Genomic DNA, 24,086 nt, shown 5'->3' with positions numbered 1-24,086 from the left:
ACCTTTTATGACAAAAGATATAATCATTTTCCCCAACTTTTCCTGGCAAATTGGTTGTTTTTGTGACTGACCTAAAAACAACTCAAAAACAAAAAAACATAAAGCATGAACTTTCTGGTCATTTTTAAAATAAGGTCTCAAAGCCGTGAGACCAGTTCACTTAGATGAGCAGAATTGTGATCAAATGTAGTAAACCAATGGTTTTTAAATACTTTTTAGTTGTGGGTTTCTCTTTTCAAAGTCTTATGAGGAACTAGGGAAATTAAAAATGAGAAGAGAGGGAAGAGCTGTTCTGGTGGTAGATTTGTTGCCAAAATCTCTGTCATTGTCCGCAAAGCCAATCCAATAACAAGGTCAGGATTTTGAGAAAAAGGAAAAAGAAGATTTATTGCTTTGGTAGCAGAGGAGAAACACAGGGGACTCCTGTCCCAACAGCCATGACTCTGCCCATCAGCAAGAACAGGGGGCTTTTAAAGAGGTGACTCAAAGGCTACATTCTGTGTGTTTTCTGGAGTTGTAATTCACTTGTTCATTTGGGAGATAAGACCTTTCTGAGAACTTCTGGTACCATCCCCAAAGTCTGGATTACTTTATCCCTATGGTGAGTGTGTACTCTGCTTAGGATGGGGAAGAAAGGTAATCCTGTTTCCCCTGAGATTAGGGAGGACCCAGGAGAGAGGAGGAGAAAGAAACATGTCCATTTAAAAAATAAGTTGCAGTGGCAGAGCAGTAAGAATTATATTCAAAGCATAACATGACCACTGTTACAGGTTGTGGGGTATATGAGAACTGAGTTTGAACCCAGTGCTGTCAAAGTCAAATTCCTGTCAACCCAAAATGAAGTGAGCTAAGCAAGGTGGTGTGTATTGATCCCTAAACTCTTGTGAAGTGTCTATTACGACTGTTTCTGGATATACACATAGTCCTGTTAAAGAGCAGAGTGGGTACGTAGATCATGTAGGGGCCTCTCTTTCCATGACACTACAAAAGATTGGACAGTGAAGGAGAAAAAACACACAAGGATAAAATCCTCTGTAATATAGAAGGTCATTTGAGCTTTGTCAAAGTGCAAATCTGATTCGGGAAAAGAGATAAATTGTGCCCTGAAAAAGGAAATGGACTTTATTGATCAGTCAGGGGTAGTGGGGAGCAACTTGAAAAACAGCTGATTTACTAGGTATTCTGGAATATTACTGTGGGTCTTCCTTATTCACTTACCACACTAAAGATTAATAGAGTTGGAAAATTGTTCTTAGTGACCTTTCTATCCATGCCAAAATCAGGAGAAATTTAGGTTTGAAAAGGCTCCTTTACCAGAGTGTCCTTCCTGGAAGATTACTGAAGCAGAAATTTGATCAAAGAATTTTAACCTTCTGCAAATAACTGATAAAATTCAGGAAACCAAAAGAGTATATCAGACTTCTCCAAATTAGGCTTGTTCTCTTATAGTTAACATCATCTTCTGCCTCACAGATAAGGGACAGTTGTGCTTGCCTCACTGCTGTGAACTTGAAAATACTGCACAAGATTTAGAAAGTGCAGCTCAGGAGGCTGAGGCAGGAGGATTGCAGGTTTGAAGCCAGCCTCAGCAACTTAGGCTTTAAGCAACTTCATGAGAACTTGTCTCAAAATAGAAAAATTAAAAGGGCTTGGATGTGGCTCAGTGTGGTATCAAAAAAAAAAAAAAAAAAAAAAAAAGATTTAGGAAGTATATCTACAGTATCTATTCTAATTTTTGAAGATTTCCCTATTAGTTTATTTGAATATAACTGCCTTGCAAATACTGCTTTAGTCTTACTTAACCTTCTCCATCCCTAAATGGCCTAAGGTGCATGCAAATTTCTAACAGGACCTAATTTGGCAAAAAAAAAAAAAAAAAAATGTAGGTAAGCCTCATCCAAAGAAAATTGCCTCTTTGTCAACTTTGATTCATAGAGTTCTAGTATTTTACATTTTAGAGACCTGTATAAGAAAGATATGTGGGATTGTTAGCTGTGTGACCTTAACCTAGGGAAAAAGGAGAGATAGAAGATAAGCTTTCGTGTTTATGGAGTCAGGGAGAGTGTGTTCAATGAGAAGAGTCTGACCTTTACGCCTTGGCCTAGATATTTATAATCCTGACAGGGTGTGCAGACTGAGCGAAGAGTAAATTTCCATTCCACTTGAGTGATCCAATTTAATCATTTCACATTCAAATGTTGCGTAGTTTCCTGGGTTGTATCATCAAAATTCTTGATCTTTTCCCTTTTTCTTTTCTTTTGACAAACAATTTGTCTTGTAGATATATTGTTTTAATCCCTTTCATTTCTGCTTTTACAGGAAGGAGAAGCAGATGGAACATTAAAAGAAATCAAGAATAGTCTTGAGCCTACAAGAACAGTCTCCATTGACATGTATGTGATGAAAGACTAGAGCTGTCAGGCAGAAAGATGGGGCAGTCTTGTCCCTTTGAATCTGTCACTGGAGGTCAAACATGATGGGCTGGAGAAGTAACTTTTTATTGATTTATAGTAGGACCTTTCATTAATATTCAGTTTGAATGCTATTTAATGCTATAGTCCAAACTGGTGGAGAATAAAAACAATGTTTGGTGCCTTTTTTAGGTTGACTAATGCAGACTACTCTGTTGTAGGTGTTTCATCTCCATCAGGTAAGAAGTGAAAACAGTCCTGCCCTCCATCAAAAGAAGATATTGCTTCCCAAAGACCCATGTTTGCTAATTTGTTTACCAGTGGACCCATGTTTGCTAATTTGTTTACCAATGCTGTCTGACTTGGAGCAGGCTGCCCAGCTTCCATCAATGAGATGTATCACTTTTATCTTCCCTGTTCATCCCTAGTTATAAACCAGAGTGACCAGTGCTGGTGATCCTCTCTAAGGATTATTGTTAATGCTAGCAATCACTATAAGAGTTTCTTGAAAGTGCCCAGGTATCATATCTGCATAGTCTCAAGTTTACCTGAACCAAGTAGATACTGAGAAACAGACATCTTAAATAATGAAAGGGCAAGACAGGTTCTTGCTAAATTGAGGATGGCCTCAAACTTGCAGTTCTCCTTAGCGTTCTAGGTAGTTGGGATTACAGCTACTGTGTCCAGCGCTACATAGATTGTTTTTTGTTGTTGTTGTTTGTTTGTTTGTTTGTTTGTTTTTGGTGGTACTGTAAATTAAACCAAAGGTCTCACATATGCTAGGCAAGCACTCTACCACTGAGCTACATCCCAAGATTGCCTCATAGACTTTTAAAATCTTTTTTTCTATAACTTGATGAATGTACATAGATAATGACTTATAAAAGGTGAAAAAAAATTTCCAATCATGTTTCTAAGCCCTTATATCAGAGAGAAAATATTAGACAATATTCTTTCATCAAAAATGGCTGTTGGTGTAAGTGAATATTATTCCCTTTTTTAGGTTAAAAATTCTTAAAACTTTTTTCCCAAGTTCTGTTTTTGGTATCGGAAGACTTTCCTGGAAGTATAGGGAAGGAAGAAAATTGTTTGACAATTTCAAGCCACTTCCTCCTCATTCATACCACATGCAGAGATCAGTTCTTCTTTTAAGCCACTGTGCTATTAAAAAAAAAAAACAATAACAACCCTATATTATTTATGAGAATCAGAAGGAGTTTGAGATTGATTTCTAGATTTAGAGTTTGAGCTTTGGATTCCTAGTAATGGAATTCAATGTTGGTTCTTTATTAGATTTGTGAGCTCTAGTAGTTTACTGAAATAGTGCCTGCCATAGTCATCATAGTCCCTGAATGTTTTTAGAGTGGTAGCCATGGTTTTGTTTGTCATTAGAATGTCTCTATTCAATCATATTTTGAAGTCAAGAAAAATATTTGACAACATTGGCTATATTTCTCTTTGATTACTTGAAACAAAAAGAAAAAAAAATGTTTTCTTAAGTAAAAGTGACTTTCTCAGGTTTGGAGAAAGACCAATGTAGTTTATTTGGCTGAGTCCTCTTTGAGACTAGATCTCTGGAAAGTGAGTTTTGGGGTCTTGCTTACACAGTGACCATTCAGAAACAGCAAGTTATACTTTAAGGCTAGCTTCTCTGGAGTCTCACTCTCAGTCCCTACACCTTCCCCAGAAAGTAGGGAGGAGCATAGCACTATGGGTCTTGGAACCATCCATATGTCAGTAGATGAGAATTAATTGGAGAATGTTCTGGAAAACAATTTGTTTAAGCTAATCTCAGTTATATTGGGTTATTCTAAGTGTTGGTTTTCATTTTTTGATAAAAATAAAAACCTTTTAACCTTTATACTGAATATGGTGGTGGTATCAATATAGGAGCAAATCTGCCAAAGGTGCCAAGAATTATTTGGAATTTGAAGAATTAACTGTGAGCCAGCTCCTGCTTTGCCTAAGGGAAGGAAACCAGAAGGTGGAGAGACTTGAAATTGTGCTCAAAGAAGCCAAAGAAAGGTATGAGATAGCTTGACCTGAAATGTGCATACACTGTTAACAGCTTTATTAAAATATAACCGAGATACCACACAGTTCTTCCATTTAAAATTTACATTTCAATGTTTTCAGAATATTGTGCAATATTCAGTATTAGGGTTGTGCAATCATTGCCACAATATAATTTTAGAACATTTTTTCCCTCATACCATACAAGAAATCCAAATCCCATTAGCATGTCTATACTACCCATGCCTCCCAGTAATCTGCTTTCTGTCTCTATACATTTTCCAATTCTGAGCATTTTTTATATAAATGGAATTACAAAATATGTGATCTTTTGTGATCTCTTATGACTGGCTTCTTTGACCTATCATAGTGATTTTTTTTTTCCCTAATACTGGGGGTTGACTCAGAGCCTCACAATGTCTCACATATGCTACCAGTGCACTATATCCCAGCCCCCAATTATTATTTATTTATTTGTTTGTTTGTTTATTTATTTTTGGAGAAAGAATCTTGCTAAATTGCCCAGACAGGGTGATCCTCCTGCCTTGGCTCCTGAGTAGCTGGGATTAGAGGTGTGCAATATCATGCCCAGTTAGCATAGTATTTTTGAGGTTCATATACAATGTACCATATATCAGTACTTAATTCCTTATTGTTGCTTGTTTTAGTTAACTTTTTCACCATTGTGAATAAAAGACCTGACAAGAACAATTTTAGAAGAGGAAAAATTTATTTAAGGGTTCTTGGTTTCAGAGATCTCAGTCTATAGAATACCAGCTCCATTCCTTAGGGCTCCAGATAAGGCATGGTGTACGAGTGTGGTAAAGATGAGGCTCATATGATTATCAGGAACCAGGGAGAGAGTCTGTACTTGTCAGATACAAAATATATACCCCAAAGCAACACCTCAATGCCCACCCCCTCCAGCTACACGCTACCCACCTTCAGTTACCACTCAGTTGATCCCCCATCAGGGTATTAATTCTCTGATTGGGTTAAGGCCCTCATAACTCAATCATTTCTCCTCTTAACCTTCATGTATTGTCTCACACATGAGCTTTTGGGGGACACCTCACATCCAAACCATAACACTGCTGAATAATATTCTACATTTGATATGTGACATTTTTCCATTTATCACTTGATGAACATTTACTGATTATGAATGCTTCTATGAACACATGGATATAAGTGTTTGCTTGGACATATGTTTTTAATTCTCTGTGGTGTACACCTAGGAAATGGAATTACTAGTCTGTTTAATATTTGAGGAACTACCAAATCATTTTCCAAAGAGGCTATGCCATTGTATATTACCACCAGCAGTATATGTATATTCCACTTTCTTCACATCCATATCAACACTTGTCTACCATTTTTATTTTAGCCATCTCAGTAGATGTGAATTGGCATCTCATTGTAGTTTTGATTTCTAATTCCCTAGTGAGAATCTTTTCATGTTTTAATTTTCTTAGGAGAAATAGCTATTCAAATAGACTAGTTATTTATTAAAAGTATTATTTGCAAATATTTTCTCTCATTCTGTGGGTTGTTTTTATCCTTCCTTTTCCCTTTCCATTTTTTTTTCCTTCATGTTACTGAGCTACTGAGGATTGAACTCAGCTCATGCTAGGCAAATATTCTACTGCTATATCACATTCTTAACCCTTCACTTTCTTGATGATATTATTTGCAGTGCAAGAAAAAAATTTTATATTGATGTGGTTTCCTCTCTTTTAATCTTGTCATATATGCTTTTAGTATGGTATCTCAGAAATCATTGTCTAACCCAGTATCACAAGGCTTTTCTCTGTGTTCTGAAGATTTTTATTGTTTTAGTTTTACAAGTCTGTGATCCATTCTGAATTCATTATTGTGTATGGAGTGATATAGAAGGCTAATTTCATTATGCTCTTGGTTCTGTTTCATTGATCTATATGTCCTTATGCAGGCACACAGTCTTGATTATGAGAGCTTTATAGTAAGTTTTGGAGTCAGTAATATGAGTTTTCCAACTTTGCTCTTTTTAAAGATTGTTTTGGCTATTGTTCTTGGTTACTTGCTGTTCTATTTGAGTTTTTTTAAATAACCTTTATTTTATATATTTTTATGTGGTGCTGAGGAGCGAACTCAGTGCCTCACATGTGCTAGGTGAGCACTCTACTACTAAGCCACAACCCCAGCCCCTCCATTTGAGTTTTAAGATCACCTGGATAAGCCAGGTATGGTGGCACACGCCTGTAATCCCAGTGGCTCAAGAGACTGAGACGGGAGGATCACAAGTTCAAAGCCAGACTCAGCAACATAGCAAGTCCCTGAGCAACTCACTCATTAGAGACCCTGTCTCTAAAAAAAATAAAAATACAGAGCTGGGGATGTGGCTCAGTGGTTCAGTGGTTGAGGGCCCCTGAATCCTATTCCTGGTACCAAAAAAAAAAAAAATCACCTGGATGATTTCTGGGGGAAAAAACAGTCAATTGGGATTCATTTTAGGGTTTACATTGCATCTGTAGATACAGTTTGGGCTGTATTATCATTTAACAATATCCTGACTCATGAGCATGGGATGCTTTTCCATTTATTTTTATCTTCTTTAATTTCTTCCAATAATGTTTTGTATTTTTAATAGTTCAGGGATTTTTGGTTTTGGGTTTTGTTTGTTTTGGGGGAGTTGTTTGTTTTTGCAGTGCTGGTGATTGAATCTAGGGCCTTGCACATGCTAGGCAAGTCCTGTTTTGTACTTTTCAATACATCCTGCCTTTTTTTTTTTTTTTTTTTGCAAAATTTATTCCCAAATATTTTAGTCTTTTTGATGTTATTGTAAATGGAATAGTTTTCTTATTTTTTGGCTTTCTCATTAGCATTACATAGAAATACAACAAACAATTTTTGCATGTAGATTTTATGTCCTATAGCCTTACTAAAGTCATTTATTAAGTGCTAATTTTTTAGTGGAGTCCTCAGGATTTTTTTATTACAGAATCATACTGTATCATTAGCATATAGAGATAGTTTTGCTTCTTTGTTTCTAATCTGAATGCCTTTTATTTCTTTTTCTGCCTGACTGCCCTGGCTAGAACTTGTAATGTGGTATTAACTAGAAATGTAGCATCCTTGTTTTGTTCCTAACCTTCAGGGAAAAACTTTCAGTGTGTGTGTGTTTTGGTGGAAGAGTGGTACTGGGGATTGAACCCAGGGCCTGTTGCATGCTCAGCAAATACTCTACCACTGAGCTACACCTCAACTCCAAGCTTGCAATCTTTTACCATTAAATCTCATGTTCGCTATGGGTATTTCATAGATGCCTTTATCAGTTGAGAAGTTCCTTTCTGTTTCTAGTTTGTTGTAATTTTATCATGAAAGGGGTTTGGATTTTTTCAAATGCTTTTTATGTGTATATGGAGTTGATCATATGGTTTTAGAAAAACCTTTATTAATATAGTATATCATATTAATTGATTTTCAGTTAAACCAACTTTGTATTCCCACTTTGGGATATAATATATAATCCTTTTTATATGTTGCTGGGTTCAGTTTGCTAATATATTGTTGAGGACTTTTATTTCTATATGTAAGGGATGATAATTCATAGTTTTTTTTGAGATATCTTTGTCTAGTTTTGGTCTCAGTTAATATTGATTTCATAGAATGATTTGAGAAATGGTACCTCCTCCTCTGGATGCATACACTTTTAAAAATATCCAATGAACCTTTTTATATGGAAATAGCTACAACAATGCTGTTGTAAACAAAATCATTTAGACTGGTTTCAGGGGTACATTTATGTGTCTTAAGCATTTTTAAGTCAGTTAAGTTCTGTTTATAAATATACTTTTTATAATACAAAGTATATAGTGTAAGATGCAGGGGAGGTTATAAATAGTTTTAGAGTTCATGTGACTGGAACATTTAATCATAATATACTATGGCATAATTAATTCTCTCAGACATTATACGTTGTTGCTTTTTTTGTTTTGTTTTGCCTTTGTGGTACTGGGGATGGAACCCAGCAGCACTTTACCACTGGGCTCCATCCCCAGCCTTTTTTTTATTTTGAGACAGGATCTGGCTAAGTTGCCCTGGCTGGCCTTGAACTTTTGATTCCCCTTTCTCAGCCTCCTAAATCTTTGGGATTATAGGAATACATCACCATGCCTGGCTTAATCTTATACTGCAGCACTTTAAGAAATACTTTCCAGAGCTGGGGATGTAGATCAGTGGTAGAGCAGTTGCCTAGCATGTTGAGAGGTCCTAGGTTCAATCCTCTTTTAGGAAAAAAGAAAGTATTTTGCAATTGAAACAGTTTAGAATTTTAACAATAAGGAGATCTCTTCTTAAATGTTAAATATAAGTTTTTTTTCCCAGATAGAAAAAATAACCTGAAAGGCATGTCAATATTTGTCCAGTGTCTTATTTGGTGATCAACTCTTTTCAAAGGTGAAAGGGCATGGAGGCATCTAGGTTTTTACCCAACACACTACTATTCAGAAAAGTTCAGAGTTAATGTCTAGGAACCTACTACCTCCATTGTCTTCTAATGAGGAAATATATTCATCCTTTATTTTCAGTAAATCCAAAAACATAGTAAGTAGTACAAATAAAAGCATTCTTTTTATTATTATAGTTGAGTTTTAAAAGAAGATGTTCTATGAATGAGACCTTTAACAGCAATGAGTAATCAGTGTGTTTGTATTTTAAAGGCATATTTTTATTTTTCAAGTTCTATATACCATTCCAAAAAGTCAAGTTTAATAAGCAATTCATCTTTAAACCAATATGATTGGCCTTATTAGTGGAAGGAAAACTTAGGAACTTGCTAGGTATAAATAATGATCTTTCATATGAAATATATATTACCTGCTTTCGAAAAAGTCATGGCTTTCTACCCAGATGCCTAGAGGTATTTATTTCTTCAGATTGTAGGTAATGAGTCAGGCTTGCCTTTGAGATGAAGTCCTTATGCCCCACATGAGCACCCTGTAAAGGTCTCTTTCTCAATAACTCTCAATTTCTGCTTTGTAACCATCTTTCTCTCAATATTTAACAACTGACAAGTCAGTAACTAGCTGCTGAGAATAATGTTCTCTATGTGGGCATAGGATGATTTCTTCCAAGATAAGGTAGGTCTGAAACCAAGGAACAAAATCACTGACACATGAACAACCTGGTTTGATTTTCACACAGTATACACAGATATGATAAAAACACATCTGCAAGATATAACATGTCCTTTTCTGAAATAAGTCAATTTTCAAGCATTTTCATTAATCATAGGAAATAGTTGTTCTAAATGTACATACCCTAAAAGTTACTCTGAAAATTTTTTAGGTGCTTTATGGGGAAAGTGAACAGTAGATTTGTCTATAGTTTTGCCAAGATTAATATTTCATGTAATCTGTGTGTTTCTAAATATACTCTGATAGCCAATAAGAAGCAGGAAATTCTATAGGAAATGTAGCCCTGGAAAATTAAGAGGTGGCAATGAAAAGTCAGCTCAAGGTAAAAAATTTAAGAATGTTGGGGCTGGGGTTATGGCACAGTGGTAGAGCGCTTGCCTGGCACATGTGAGGCACTGGGTTCGATACTCAACACCACATAAAAATAAGTAAATAAAATAAAGGTTAAAAAATGCCTTAAAAAAATTAAGAGGGGCTGGGGTTGTGGCTCAGTGGTAGAGCAGTCACCTAGCACATGGGAGGTGCTGGGTTCAATCCTCAACACCACATAAAAATAAATAAATAAAGGTATTGTGTCCAGCCACTACAACTAAAAAATAAATATATATTTTTTTAAATTAAGAAAGCTGGGGGCTAGGATATAGCTCAGTCGGTAGAGTGCTTGCCTTGCATGTACAGGCCATGGGTTCAATCCCCAGCACCACAAAAAAAAAAAAAAAAAAAAAAAAAATTAAGTTGTAACTGAATTATAAGTCAAAACCTGTGTCCTGTGTGAGTGGTGGTGTAAAGGTTACCCTCTTGCCCCCCACATCTGGTACTTAACCCATTTATTGGGCTTAGCCAGAGACAGTGCCTGTACACCAATTAGATTTGGCAAAATTTAATAGAATACAGTGTTATTTTACTTTTTATCATCACTAGGTCCTTATTTAAAAATCAGTTTTACATTCATATAATAAATTGTTCTATAAGCTTCTTAAAGAAAGACAACAGTTCTTTGACAAGCCATTCCAGCTACTTTTTCCTTCTTCTTAAACACTTTCAACATATTTACTTGGTTCTATTGATATTTACCTTCATATATTAGGCTGAAATTGTTATTTAAATTTTTTAAACATTTTATACATAATCTATTAATCTCCCACTATGCATGTTGAAGATTTAACTCTCTTACACATCATCAACACCACACAAATATGCATTTGGATCCCTCCATTTTGTCCTTTCTCTGCCTCTGAAATTGATTATATTGAAATTTAGTTAAGATAATTATTGAGCGCACACACACACAGCACACACACACACACACACACACACACACACACACACACTTCACGGGTGAGCTATATTCTATGCCATGACCACTTTTCCTTTTGACAAAACTTTTTTTAACCTCTGTGTATTACTCTCTTTTGAAAATTTGCTGCTGAGTGTGGTAGCACAGCCTGTAATCCCATCTACTCAGGAGAGTGAAGTAGGAGAATTACAAGTTCAAGGCCAGCCTTAGTAACTTAATGAGACTATCTCAAAATAAAATTTTAAAAAAGGGTTGAGGATGGAGCTCAGTAGTAGAGCTCTTGCCTGGCATGCACAAGGATCCAGGTTCAATCTCTTAGCACTGCTTTATTTTTTGCTTAAATCTTAGTCCATTTTCTGCTGCTATGTCAGATTACTATAGATGCTTACATCTTAAACAATGTAAGTTATATGGCTCCTGGTTCTGGAGACTGGGAAGTTCAAGGTAGCGGCTGCTTCTGTTGAAGTTCTTCTTACTATGTCATAACATGGAAGAAGGGCAAGGAAGCATGCACAATAGAAAAATAGAGCTACTGTCATTGTTTTATTAGGTTCTCACTCCTGAGCTTAAAGCAGCTTTAATCCATGCATGACTATACTGTTATAGTGCCAATGGCAATTAATCAACATTAAGTTTCAGTTTCAGAGGGCGACTTTCAAACCCTAGCACTGAGTTTCCCTATGTACTCTCTTCCAATGAGGAAATCTCTTAATTACTTTAGAAAACATTGATAGCATAGTAGTGTGCTTTTCTTGCAGAATCTTCTCCAAGAGTCTCATGTGGTCACTTCTCGATCCTGCTATATTGTAGTCATCTCAACATCTTCCTTTGGCATCATCCTGTGGAATTCCTTCAGCTCTCCAGTATTGGATCTCATTTCCTTAATCCAGTACCTTTCTTACTCTTTTACTAAGTAGTGTACACTACATCTCCATACTGAGAATATGAGGAGTATGTTTTCTGAGGTCTACTTATCGAAAAAAATCTCTCTACCTTTATACTTAATGGATAGTTGGGTTAGATACAGAATTCTAGATTGGACATTATTTTCTTTCCAGTTTTTGAAAGCATCACCTCATTGTATTCTAGCTTCTAGATTTACTGATGAGAAATCTATTGCTACTCTGATCCTTATCTTTTTGTATGAAAACTTTTTGTTTTTCCTCTTCTCTGGAAGTTCTTTGCTTTGTCTCAAGTATTCTGAAATTTCACATGTGCTCTGGGTGTGAGCCTATTTTTTAACATTGCACCTCTTAATTCTGCAAACTCATGACCTTAACTGAGCAACATACCCTGCCCTTTTAATTTTTTATTTTGAGACAGGGTCTTGCTAAATTGCTCAGGGCCTCCCTAAGTTTCTGAGGCTGGCCTTGAACTTGTAATCCTCCTGCCTCAGTCTCCTGAGCTACTGAGATTACAGATGTATCCTACTACTCCTAGCTGACCTTCATTTCTTGAAAAATAATCTCAAATTAAAGATTATTTCCTAGCCTCAATTTTCTTTTTCCTTTATTTACCTTCCTAGAACCTACTATTGTTTTATTTTGAATTGGATCTCCTGGACCCATCATCTGATTTTCTTAACTTTTGCTCATCTTTGGCATCTCTTTTTCATTTTCCTTTTTCAGTTTTCATATCTGTTGTATTGGGGAAGTGCTCATGCGTGGGTGCACATGTGCACATGCTTGCTTGCTTTTAATGTTCCTTTCTCAATGGCTGCAGTATATTTCCTATGTCTCTGGGGATACCACCTCCCACCTCTCACTGGCATATTTTACTTTCAGTAGAAAATATTTGTTTTATTTTAAGGTAATCTTGTCTGGAAATCTTGGCTGTTTGATGAGATTTAAGAGTAAGTAAGAGTTAGAAGTTACTTGAAGTTTTGTGAGCACCTGGAGGGAGATAAGCTGGGAGGTTCCTGGGGAAACCCCAAGTCTGAAACTTAAAATATTTTCCCTTTCCTGGTCAGATTCTCTTGAGAACATGCTTCTAACCTCCTGCCTAAAGGACATTTTTCTAGATTCCAGTGTTCTTGAGATGAGTAGGTAAAAAAGGCTGAGGCCTTCAGCTGAATCTATGTAAATCGTTCCCTTTTAAATAGAAGGCCCAATCTCTCTGCATAACTCTTCTGAGTCCAGAATCCTTTGTTTTATCTTCCAACACTTTTTAAACAGGTTCCACCTTTACCACATCCAGAGGTACCCATTACCCCCAGCCTTTTTGGAGTTTCCACAGTGTAAATCATGTTATTTATTGGCATTCCCTACCATTGGCTTAGGGTCACCTTCCTGGAATGCTGAGCCTGTCCCCACTTAGTTCTGTGCTTTCTAAATTTTGTTGTTTCCTTTCACCTTCTCTTTGTTCCTATAGTTACATAGGTTTTTGAAAGTCATTTTCATAGCATTGGGGGTAGGAGAAGAATTATATGCACATACTCGACCTCCTATATTTAACCAGTCTCCATTTTTTTCATTTGTACTGGGTTGGCTTTCCTGAGATTATGACTCAGTGTAAAATGGTGCTGTGTCTGTTTGCTAAGGAACTTATAAACTCAGATGGATCCTAAAGGAAAAGTCTTTCCTTCTGCTAGTTTCTTATAAATGAGAGAAACACACTCATGGAACACACACACATATCTACATGTGTATACACACACAAGAAATTTTAAAAATCTTTTTGGATAGTCCAGTCACATGAAAACAGGCAGTATTCAAAATGAGTTATTCTTGGCTTTCACTTCTACATATATTCATATCTTAAATCACATCAGTTCTAGGAAGTCTTAGGATGAAAAACAAAACTAATGCTAATACAGTGAATGTAGAGATTTTTGAAAAAACCTGATTCTTTACCCAGATTTTGAAGTGTTCTTTGGAGTGCTTCTGTAATTACTACTCCTTTTGAGCCGAAAGTAACTTTTTAACATTCTGTAATTTTTCAGAATTTCAGATTTTGAAAATAAAGCAAATGATCATTCTGAAGTTGAGACCCAGACAGAGGACAGCAAAGAAAAAGAGAATGAAGAGGAGAAAGACACAGAGACTGTGGGTACTAAGATTCCAAGACTGCTGACACAACGAGTGGATAAAAAGTAGTGCAGTGGCTGCAATATGTATTAGCTTTAAAAAAGTGTTGAAATAATATTAATAGTAAATTTTTTTTATTTCTCTAATATTTCTTGTCCTGGTTTGAGCTTCACTCAGTGTTAATTATAGTGAGATATATTCCGATCAATATTCTACAAAATCACTCCTATACCTTTTCTTGTCTCCTAAATCCTTATGTGAGAAAGCTCACTACATTAAAAAGGAACTTCATCTACTTTATAATGAGATCACATGAGGATATAACTCAGAAAATTGTAGGATTCAAAGACTCTAGTTGTATGCCTCTAATGGTAGGAACAAAGTAGTTGGAATGAGAAAGGTCCATGTATTCACTATTGTGTGAAACTTAGAGATGTATCTTTCAGTCTGAAGAGTCTTAAATTTAGAAAGAGTTAATGAAACCATGAAGTTATGATAGCCACAGTAGTCCATGTGATAGGTACTTATACAAAATAGCCATTTTAACTAATGGACTTATTGTGTTATTATCTTGGGCAAGTTATTTATCAAATGCCTACTGTTGGCCATATGTTCAAGAGAATCAAGACTATTTAGAAAACAGATGTAGAGACCACTAGTGTGTAACAGCACTCTATTGACAAAAACTAATTCAACTATCTATCTATTACTCATTTATGAATTACAGACTGCTAGGGAAAAGGCTGTATAACGAAAATGTTGTGCAAACTAGAAACATAAATTAGCAAGGAAATATGTAGATGAATTGATAGACAATAAATAGGGATATGCTTTGATATCTCTACGATCATTGAGTCATATGTAAGATTACTTATTAGTGATAAAAAATCATTATCAGAAGAGCACTGAAATTGATTAATGCTCTATTAGGAAGTAGAATTGTATCCAAAATATTTCTTTTCATGCAAGATATTTGGGGTTGTAATTGTGAAAACTTTATTCATTTACCAGTCAGTCTTATTTCCATACCAGTGGTTGAGACTCTTTTCTCACAAAGAAGTCCATTTAATCTTGTGATAATCAAGTGTGAATGTTTGGTATTTCCTGTATGATAGGTTGGAAGCGAAGTAGAAATGTTGAACCTTCAGGTGACATCGCTGTTTAAGGAGCTTCAAGAGGCTCATACAAAATTGAGTGAAGCCGAGCTGATGAAAAAGAGACTTCAAGAAAAGTGAGAGAAAGAGGTTGCTTTTATCCTCTTTGGAAAAATACACATTTTTATTAAATATGTTACTATATATAAATATAGTTCTAAATATTTACTGTATATTTACTTTAATTTTATGTATGTTACTATGTTACTGAGTAAAAGAAAAACAGTCCTAAGTAAAATATGAATTCAGAAAACACTAATGTACAGGTTAATGTATAAGCATAAACTTCTTGTTGTAATATGAAAGAATGGGAACTTTGATTCTAAGTATACTAGCCTACGTGCCACCTGTGCAAAGTAGCAAGCCAGATTTCCTATACTGTGACAACACTGATGTGAACACACACAAAAGAAAGCTGAAAAGAGACTGAGTGAAGTTTAGGGAAAAGTCCATCTCAATCTGTTGTTTAATCAATCATTAAAGCTAGCATATAAATTGAGAATTTTACATTTGCTTATTTCTTTTGATGTAAGAAGTTACCCAAAATGTAGCAAATATAACTTGTTTGTGTTATTATCTTGGGCAAGTTATTTATTTAACCTCTCTGTACCTAAGTTTTGTCATGTGTAAATTATGTGTCATAATTTCTCTAATGTACACCAAATTAAATAAGATATTTAATGTGCTTGGCTTTAATGCTTTGCACATAGCTGTCATTTATTTGTTTTTGCTATTATTATATTGAAATTCTTTTTAATTTTTTTTTTAGTTGTTGATGGACCTTTATCTTATTCATTTATTTATACATGGTGCTGAGAATTGAACCCAGTGCCTCACATATGCCAGGCAAGTGTTCTACCATTGAGCCACAACCCCAGATCAAAATTCTCTTTTTGACATTTAAAACAACCTGTGGGGGCTTCCTTTTTCCTTTGTTGAGTCTTTATTAGAAATCCAAGTTTTGGTGATTGACAGAACTTTTTCAAATATAAAAAGTACCCATGGATCACTATATGAGAATCACTGCTAGCCAACTTCTACTTTGGTCTGTATTTAGCTAAGAAAAATATATTTATATGACTACATACACCAATTATTCAAAGATGACACTACCTCATATCACCTTAGATCTGTATTTATTTATTTTTAGACATAAAAGTTCAGCGATGTGGACATGTCTAGTAAAGAAGCAGAATGGATAAAATATTTTACTTTACATTCATAAATCCTACAGTCCTTAAACTTCTTTGAATTTAACCTGTTCTTGGGATGTGTTGAAAAGCCACTGAGAAGTGAAATTGCATTGTTTATCTTCATCTTTCTTAGATGCCAGGTCCTTGAAAGGAAAAATTCTGCAACCCCAGCAGAGCTGAATGAAAAGCAAGAGCTTGTTTATAATAACAAGAAGCTAGAGCTGCAAGTGGAAAGCATGCGATCGGAAATCAAAATGGAGCAAGCTAAAACAGAGGATGGAAAGTAAGTACACTGTGCAGAATGGAAGCTTTCCCAAAAGAATACCTTTTAAAAATACAGATTGGAATTAGGAATAGAGAATAAATTCACAAAATTTGTTTTTTATTTATCTGAAAGAGTACTATGAGATACTTTGGAGGGATAAAATTTTAAAGGTTTATTATAACAAAATTATTCTTTGAATCTAGCTTGTTTTTTCCCCAGAAACTATTGTTTTGAGAGTAAGAAAATGCTAGTAAGTGGTGGAATTATAAAGATAAGAGGAGATTTTGCTACTGGAGTGTTCAGAAGATGATTCGGAGGCAAGGCTTTGAGTTTGTGATATCCTCCTGCAAGATTCTGTTTATTAATATCTTTTTTAATAGGTCCAAGTTAGCCATTCTACAGTTAACACACAACAAGCTTCTTCAAGAATATAATAATGCATTGAAAACAATTGAGGAACTAATAAGGAAAGAGGTACTCATACAAAAATAGATTATTGATTAATGGAAACTGTTGAACATTTATACCTTAAAAAAAGTTACCTGAATCCTTGACTAAGTCCCATTTCAAAAGTTGCTTTTCAGTTTACAATTGATTTCTTGTGTCATAATATTTAAGCATTTGTATTTCTCAGAGTAGGTAGAGAGAGCTGTAGGAGAGCTAAGAGCATGGGCTCGTATGTGCATAGTGTACAGTAAGACAGCTGGCTAGGGCTGGACGGGCCATTCACATGTGATTGTACAAGGCCAGTTTGCCTGCCTGCAGTGAACTTGGAACCCTGGACTCACTGGTTTGCAATTTAAATTGATAATAATGCCCAGCATGGTGTGATAATTTATAGACAATGGAAACTTTGAATTAGAAATTCTTTGAATTTATATTCTTATAAATATACTCTTTTTTAGAGGGGGTCGGTATTTTTTTAAATTGCTTTTATTTTCTAAATACACGACAGTGGAATGCATCACAATTTTTATTACACATATAGGAGATATAAAGAATGTTCATACCAATTCATGTCTTTATATATGTACTTTGGATAATGATGTCCATCACATTCCTCCATCATTGCTAATCCCCTGCTCCCTCCTTTCTCCTCCCACTCCTTTGCCCTATCTAGAGTTCGTCAATTTTGGAGGGGGGTATTATGTCTCTATTTCAGTATTATCTTTTAAAAATATTGTTGTTTTAAATCAGTAAACTGGGCTAGGGCTGTAGCTCAGTGATAGAGCACTTGCCTGGCATGTGTGAGGCACTGGGTTCCATTCTCAGCACCACATAAAAATAAATATATTAATAAAGATATTGTGTCCATTTACATGTAAAAAATATTTTAAATAAATAAATCAGGAAACTATGATTTGCAAGCCATATGTTAAATGAATACAATTTTCTGAGTAAGTTGGTATTGCTAATGAACAGACTAATTTAAAGCTAATGATTTTTATTTATTTTATTTTTTATTTCTTTATGTATTTATTTGGTACTAGAGAGGGGTACTTTATTACTAAGCAACATCCCCAGATCCTTTTATTTTTCCTTTTGAGACAGGGCTTCCCTAAATTTCTTAGGCTTGGCTCAAACTTGTTACCTTTCTGCCTTAGCCTCCCAAGTAACTGGGATTATTAGTGTAAGCCACTATGCCCAACAAAACTAATAATTTTTCTTTAAAAAAACTAAAGGTTTATCTAACATTTTACTAACATAGGCTACATTTCTAGAATCAAATTGTCTTTTGTAGTCAGAAAAAGTAGACAGGGCAGTGCTGCAGGAACTAAATGCAAAACTGGAAATGACAGAGAGGGCACTGGCTTCCAAGCAGCTTCAAATGGATGAGATGAAACAGACCATTGCCAAGCAGGAGGAGGATCTGGAAACCATGGGTGTCCTTAGGACTCAGGTAAGAAATGCTGTGGAACCTCAACTAAGTGGGATAAGCCCCAATTAGATTTGCAAATACAAAAGTGATGGTGTTTAATACACACACACACACACACACACACACACATCACACACATTATTTTATATTCCTTCCGCCAGTGAAATTTTTTTTTTTTTGAGAGAGTTGTTTTTTGTTTTTTTTTTGTAGATGGACACAACACAATGCCTTTATTTTTATGTGGTGCTGCTCTACCACTGAGCCACAATCCCAGCCCCACCAGTGAAATTTTTAAAACTTTTAAGTTGATAAAAAGTGTGCCAATGTCGTGTGTGTGTGTGTGTGTGTGTGTGTGTGTGTGTGTGTTGCTAGGGATTGAACCCAGGGTCTCACGCATGCTAGGCAAATGTTTACCACTGAGTTACACCCCCAGTCTGCAGAGTGCATAGCTCAAATGAATTTTATTTATCTATGTTCCAAAACTGATAGGAAATTGGGTTATTTTCATTTGTGGCATTATAATTAATGTTACTGTGACATTCCTATAGATATCTCTATTCTCATGTGCACTCATTTTCTGTTGGGTTCACACCTGGGAGTGGAATTGCTAGTTCACAGGCTATGCATGTTACTCAGTGTAGTAAGTAAACAGTTTTCCAAAAGTGGTTGTACCACTTTGGAAATGTTCACTCCCATCCACAGAGTTTCCATTGCTCTACGGTCCTACCCATGCCTGTATTATCAGTCATTTTACTTTTATTGATTTGGGGTTTTGTAATGGTATCACATTTATTTGGTGTTTCATTGATGACTAATGAGTTTGAGTACTCTTTTCAAATGTTTGTTGGTCTTCTAGGTATTCTTTTTTGTGATGTGCCTGATACAACTTTGCTCATTTTTTCTTTAGGTCTGTCTGGCTTTTTCTTGATTTTATCAATTCCATATATAGTCTGATATAAGCCCTTATCATTGTTTTGCCTTTTCACTCTCATAAAAGAGTCTTTTTTAAAAAATATTTTTAGTTGTAGAGGCACACAATACCTTTATTTTATATATTTATTTTTAGGTGGTGCTGAGGATCAAACCCAGTGCCTCACATGTGCTTGGCAAGCACTCTATCACTGAGCCATAGCCCAAGCCCTCAAAAAGGAGTCTTTTGATGAGAAAGGTTCTTAACGTTAAAGTAGTCCAAGATACCAGTCTCTCCATTTATAATTAGTATCTTTTTTGTGTCCTATTTAAAAAACTTTCACTACTCCAAGGCCAAGAAGATATTCTTTTTGTTGTCTTCTAAACACTTTTCCATTTTATCTTTTACATTAAGATCTATGGACTATCAGAAATTGGCTTTTATATATAGAGTGAGATAAGAATTTGGATTTATATTTTTTTCTATGTGTCCAGGTGTCTGGGTTCCATTTAGTAAAAAGCCATCTTAAGTGCTCTGCTTGCTCCTTCTTCTTGTGAAGGGTATGAATATCAACAGATGGAGATCATTGGAGCCATCTCAGGGGCAGAGAAGTAGTTTGCAAAAATGGACTTTTGTCTAGGTTCATATACTGATATGGCCAATTTTCTCCAAGATTAAGAGCTATGAAACTAGTTTATAAAATAAGGATAGCAATTCTACAATACCAGGACTTTTTAAAAAATATTTTACTAGTTGTTGATGGACCTTTATTTTATTTATTTATTTATATGCAGTGCTGAGAATCAAACCCAGTGCCTCATACATGCTAGGTAATTGCTCTACTACTGAGCCATAACCCCAGCCCCAATCCCAGGACTTTTGATATAGGAAATGAACATCCTACACAGAGACTTCACATGTGTCTGGAATTCAATAAATCACATCTTTCTATTATTTTAAATTTAGCTTAAGAGCAGCATTCTTAAGTTTATCTTGCAAAGTGAATAAGCCACTTACTATATTATATTAGTTCTGAATATCTTTTTAAAAAAAAGAAACGGGAGTGTTTTACTGAATTAATGTTGCATATATTGCCTAAACCACCTATATCAGTGCAGTTTCAGGGTCCTAACTGTTTAAGCACACATGAACACACAGTTCATATCTACTATTTGAAAGTAGTTGGAAAGTTGTGATTATTATACTAGTTTTTAGCAGGAGTATGTACCTATCATTCACAAGGCCTACCTGAGGATGCAGCACTCTCAACCTTATAAACAGGTGATCTGCAGGGAATCCACATTCATCTCAGTAGAAACTTCTTTACTTTTTTCCTCTAACAGATGGAGGTTTATTGTTCTGATTTTCATGCTGAAAGAGCAGCAAGAGAGAAGATTCATGAAGAAAAGGAGCAACTAGCATTGCAGCTGGCAATTTTGCTAAAGAGAACAACGTTTTTGAAGATGGAGGCAGGTAAGGTAAAGCAAGAGAAAGGTAGAACATATGACAGCATGGGTTGTAGGAGAGGTTACCTGTCAAAGATGTTTCCTAATTTGAGCTATTAGAATCACTCTACCTACACTTGTGTTCCTATACTTGAGATTGGCTTATTAACAAAGCTGGACAAAGACTTGTAGGAATCCAGTCAAGTTCTTGGCTTTGAGAAAAGCTGTGAAAATATGTTTTATGTGTCCCAATGTTACCCTGCTAGTTGTGAGTGAAATATACTATATACTTTAAATTTTTAATGTGCTTTGAAAGAAAATACTTCCAAAATTTCTCCTGATTTTTAAAATTTCATCTTGGAAAAGTTTTAAATTCTAGAAAAATACAGAGGAAAAAAATAATACACAGCAAAATACACACAATCCTGAATCGACAATTGCTAGTGTATCTTTTTTTTTTGCTTCAACTTTTTTTTTATTAAAGGGAGCTTTAGATAAAGTTGAAGTCTCTTATTCCTTATCCTTCATTTATTCTTCTCTTCCTTTGCTTTGTAGAAACAAAGTTTAGTGGGTAGCCTTTCCATCTAAATTATACATATGTATACACACACTTCAATATAATATTTTAAAACAATATTATTTCTCTTTGTTTAAATTACAAAATAATCAGTGTAGAGATTATTCTGTAATTTTATGTAACATTGTGACTTCAAATGCTGTCTATTTTGATTCATGCTGATTTAATTCATTGTTTTAATACCTGTGTAGTGTCTTAGTGTAGAAATGTGTAACTTATTTTCTAATTCATTCTAGTATCAATTAATAGTTTGGTTATTTCCTAGTTGATTTTTAAAGATCTTACTTTTACCTCATAGTATGCTGGTGCCATTATTATATAAAAATCAATTTAATCTCACATTCTGATTTTTATGAACCTTGACACTGCAGTTTGACTCTTTTTTCCCCTATACTTTTGTTGACTGCTTCGTTATGTCATGGTTCAGAGTTACACAACATCACATATAGTGTTGCTTTTAATCTCAGTAGGCAATCCTTGATGGAAATGCAGAGCCGGAATGGGGCAAGAACAAGTGACCCAGACCAGCAGGCTTACCTCATCCAAAGAGGTGAGTCACATTCAAGTCTAGGATATTCAGGGAATATCCTACTAAGAAGGCACCCAAAGAAAAAAAATCTCACTATATTCTATAAAAGGGATTTCAAATTAAGCTACCCAATATACAGCACCCTTCAGTCTTATTCCCCTAGTACTCAGATCTCTATCCATTACTAATACCAGGCTTGGCTCTTCACCCCATGCTGTAGACTACAGATATTAGGCGATCTGCATCATCCCCTTCAACTCATTAAGCCTCTACTTGCATATATTTATTTGTGCAGTATCCTTCATGTAGATGTCCTTTCCATGCATATTCCTGTCTTCTTATAGTCTCCTTCCAATTAATTCTTATCCCATCTTTAAAACCCTTTTCAGACAGGCACACTCCTATAATCCCAGTAATTTGAGAGGTTAAGGCAGGAGCATCACAAATTCAAGGCCACCTAGGCAATTTAGCAAGACCCCTTCTCAAAATAAAAAAAATAAAAAGGAATGGGATGCAACTCAGTGGTAGAGCACTCCTGGGTTCAATCCTCAGTATGGCCCAAAAAAAAAAAAAAAATTCATATTTTCCTGTCTCCAAATTGTCACCTTTCTGAACTTCCAAAATACTTCATTCTTCTGCTATCTTTTAAGTATTTATATGTTTAAATATGTATTTAAGACTTCTGTTAAGTGATGAGCTCCCAGGACAGTACATTTTCTTGTTTTAGTACTGGAGATTGGACCCAGGAGTGCTCTACCACTAAGCTACATTCCCATTCCATCCCTTTTTATTTTTTATTTTGAGAAAGGCACTTGCTAAGTTGCCCAGGTTGGTCTTGAACTTGTGATTCTTCTGTCTCAGCTCCCAGGTCACTACTATTGCAGGTGTGCACCACTACACCTGGCTTGTGAACTATATATTTTCACCCAATACCTGGTGTTTTGCACATAATAATGTTAGCATTTTTTTTGAGAGTGTACTATGTTCAGGCACTTTGTTGATCTAACTTCGTCTGTATTATTTAATTTGATTTTCAAAAAAATTCCGTGAGGTCTATATTATCATTTTCTAAAAAAGACAAAACTAAAATTTTGACAAGGTTAAGTAACCCAGGATTATAAGCCTAGTTGGGAGCAGAATTGGAAAAGGAACCAAAGGTTATCTGACTTTGACTACTACATAGTATACTGCGTATAACAGATATCATTTAATTTTGTAATACATCCAGATTTTAATTTCCTAAGTAAAACTGATCATGATACATTTTAAAAGAGTGGTGCTCTATTTAGTACATGATTTTATACTTGTATAATACATTAATAAAATGATAGTAATAATTTTCTGTAATTTATAATGAATCACTGAAAGGAAAATATTAACCTTAATTCTAGGTAATAAAAAATAAAATTCCAAGATCAAAGACTAACATAGCTAGAAAAAATAAATTAATGGCAGTGCCATCAAGTAGAGTCTGAGTTCAGGATCCCCCTTAAATATCACAAAAAAGCTTTAACATTTTTGTTTGTAAATATTTTACCAGGTTAAGTCTCTTCACATACCAACGATTATTGAAATGGAACTGCAATATTTTCATCAGTAAGGACACAATATTAACACATATAATGAACTGATCTCAGGGAAATTTCTCTGAGTATCTTTTTTTATTTTCTATCTTTCCCCTTCCCCCACCCGCCAAAGTCCTATTACAGGAACAACAACAAAAAAATTAAACATTAGAGGTAGTAATTCAGGTTAAAAATATGCATAGGATTATTCATGGGGAAAATGCAGAAAAGCTACCATTTGATCTAACAAAAATATTACCCTAGGTCTGGGGTTGTGTCTCAGCGGTAGAGCTCTTGCCTAGCATGTATAATACCCTGGGTTCAATCCTCAGCACCACATAAAAGTAAATAAAATAAAGGTATTGTGTCCAACTACAACTAAAGAATAAATGTTTTTTTAAAAAATATTACCCTGAGGCATTTTTTAGTATCAGTGGGTAAAGCTATGTTTTTCTCAGAGACCTACAGCTGCCCACTCCTTTGATTTCTTTCCACTTATCTGATTTCTCTCTCTCCCTCCCTCCTTCCTTTCTTTTTTCTTTCCTTTCCCCCATCCCCCCATCAGTACTGGAGATTGAATCTGTCACTACCATGCCTGTCTATATGTGTCTGATTCTAGAAATGTCCAACAAGGTAGTCTGGGGT

General features: G+C 35.2%; 1 pseudogene across 1 annotated transcript in view; it reads left to right on the top strand.

Moving 5' to 3' along the window:
* Positions 1–24,086, top strand: part of LOC143412012 (optineurin-like) — a 39,404-nt pseudogene that overhangs the window by 12,192 nt on the left and 3,126 nt on the right. Inside the window, exons 5-13 of the transcript XR_013092933.1 lie at positions 2,320–2,393; positions 4,302–4,436; positions 13,840–13,942; positions 15,040–15,155; positions 16,405–16,554; positions 16,917–17,010; positions 18,278–18,436; positions 20,669–20,798; positions 21,815–21,897. The product of XR_013092933.1 is annotated as an optineurin-like (transcript). The remainder of the gene's footprint in view (positions 1–2,319; positions 2,394–4,301; positions 4,437–13,839; positions 13,943–15,039; positions 15,156–16,404; positions 16,555–16,916; positions 17,011–18,277; positions 18,437–20,668; positions 20,799–21,814; positions 21,898–24,086) is intronic.

This window comes from Callospermophilus lateralis, chromosome 13 (assembly GCF_048772815.1).
Source record: "Callospermophilus lateralis isolate mCalLat2 chromosome 13, mCalLat2.hap1, whole genome shotgun sequence".
Classification (NCBI taxonomy): Eukaryota; Metazoa; Chordata; class Mammalia; order Rodentia; family Sciuridae; genus Callospermophilus; species Callospermophilus lateralis.
Note: the sequence above shows the minus strand (reverse complement) of the source record. Positions and strands in the feature narration are given on the sequence as shown.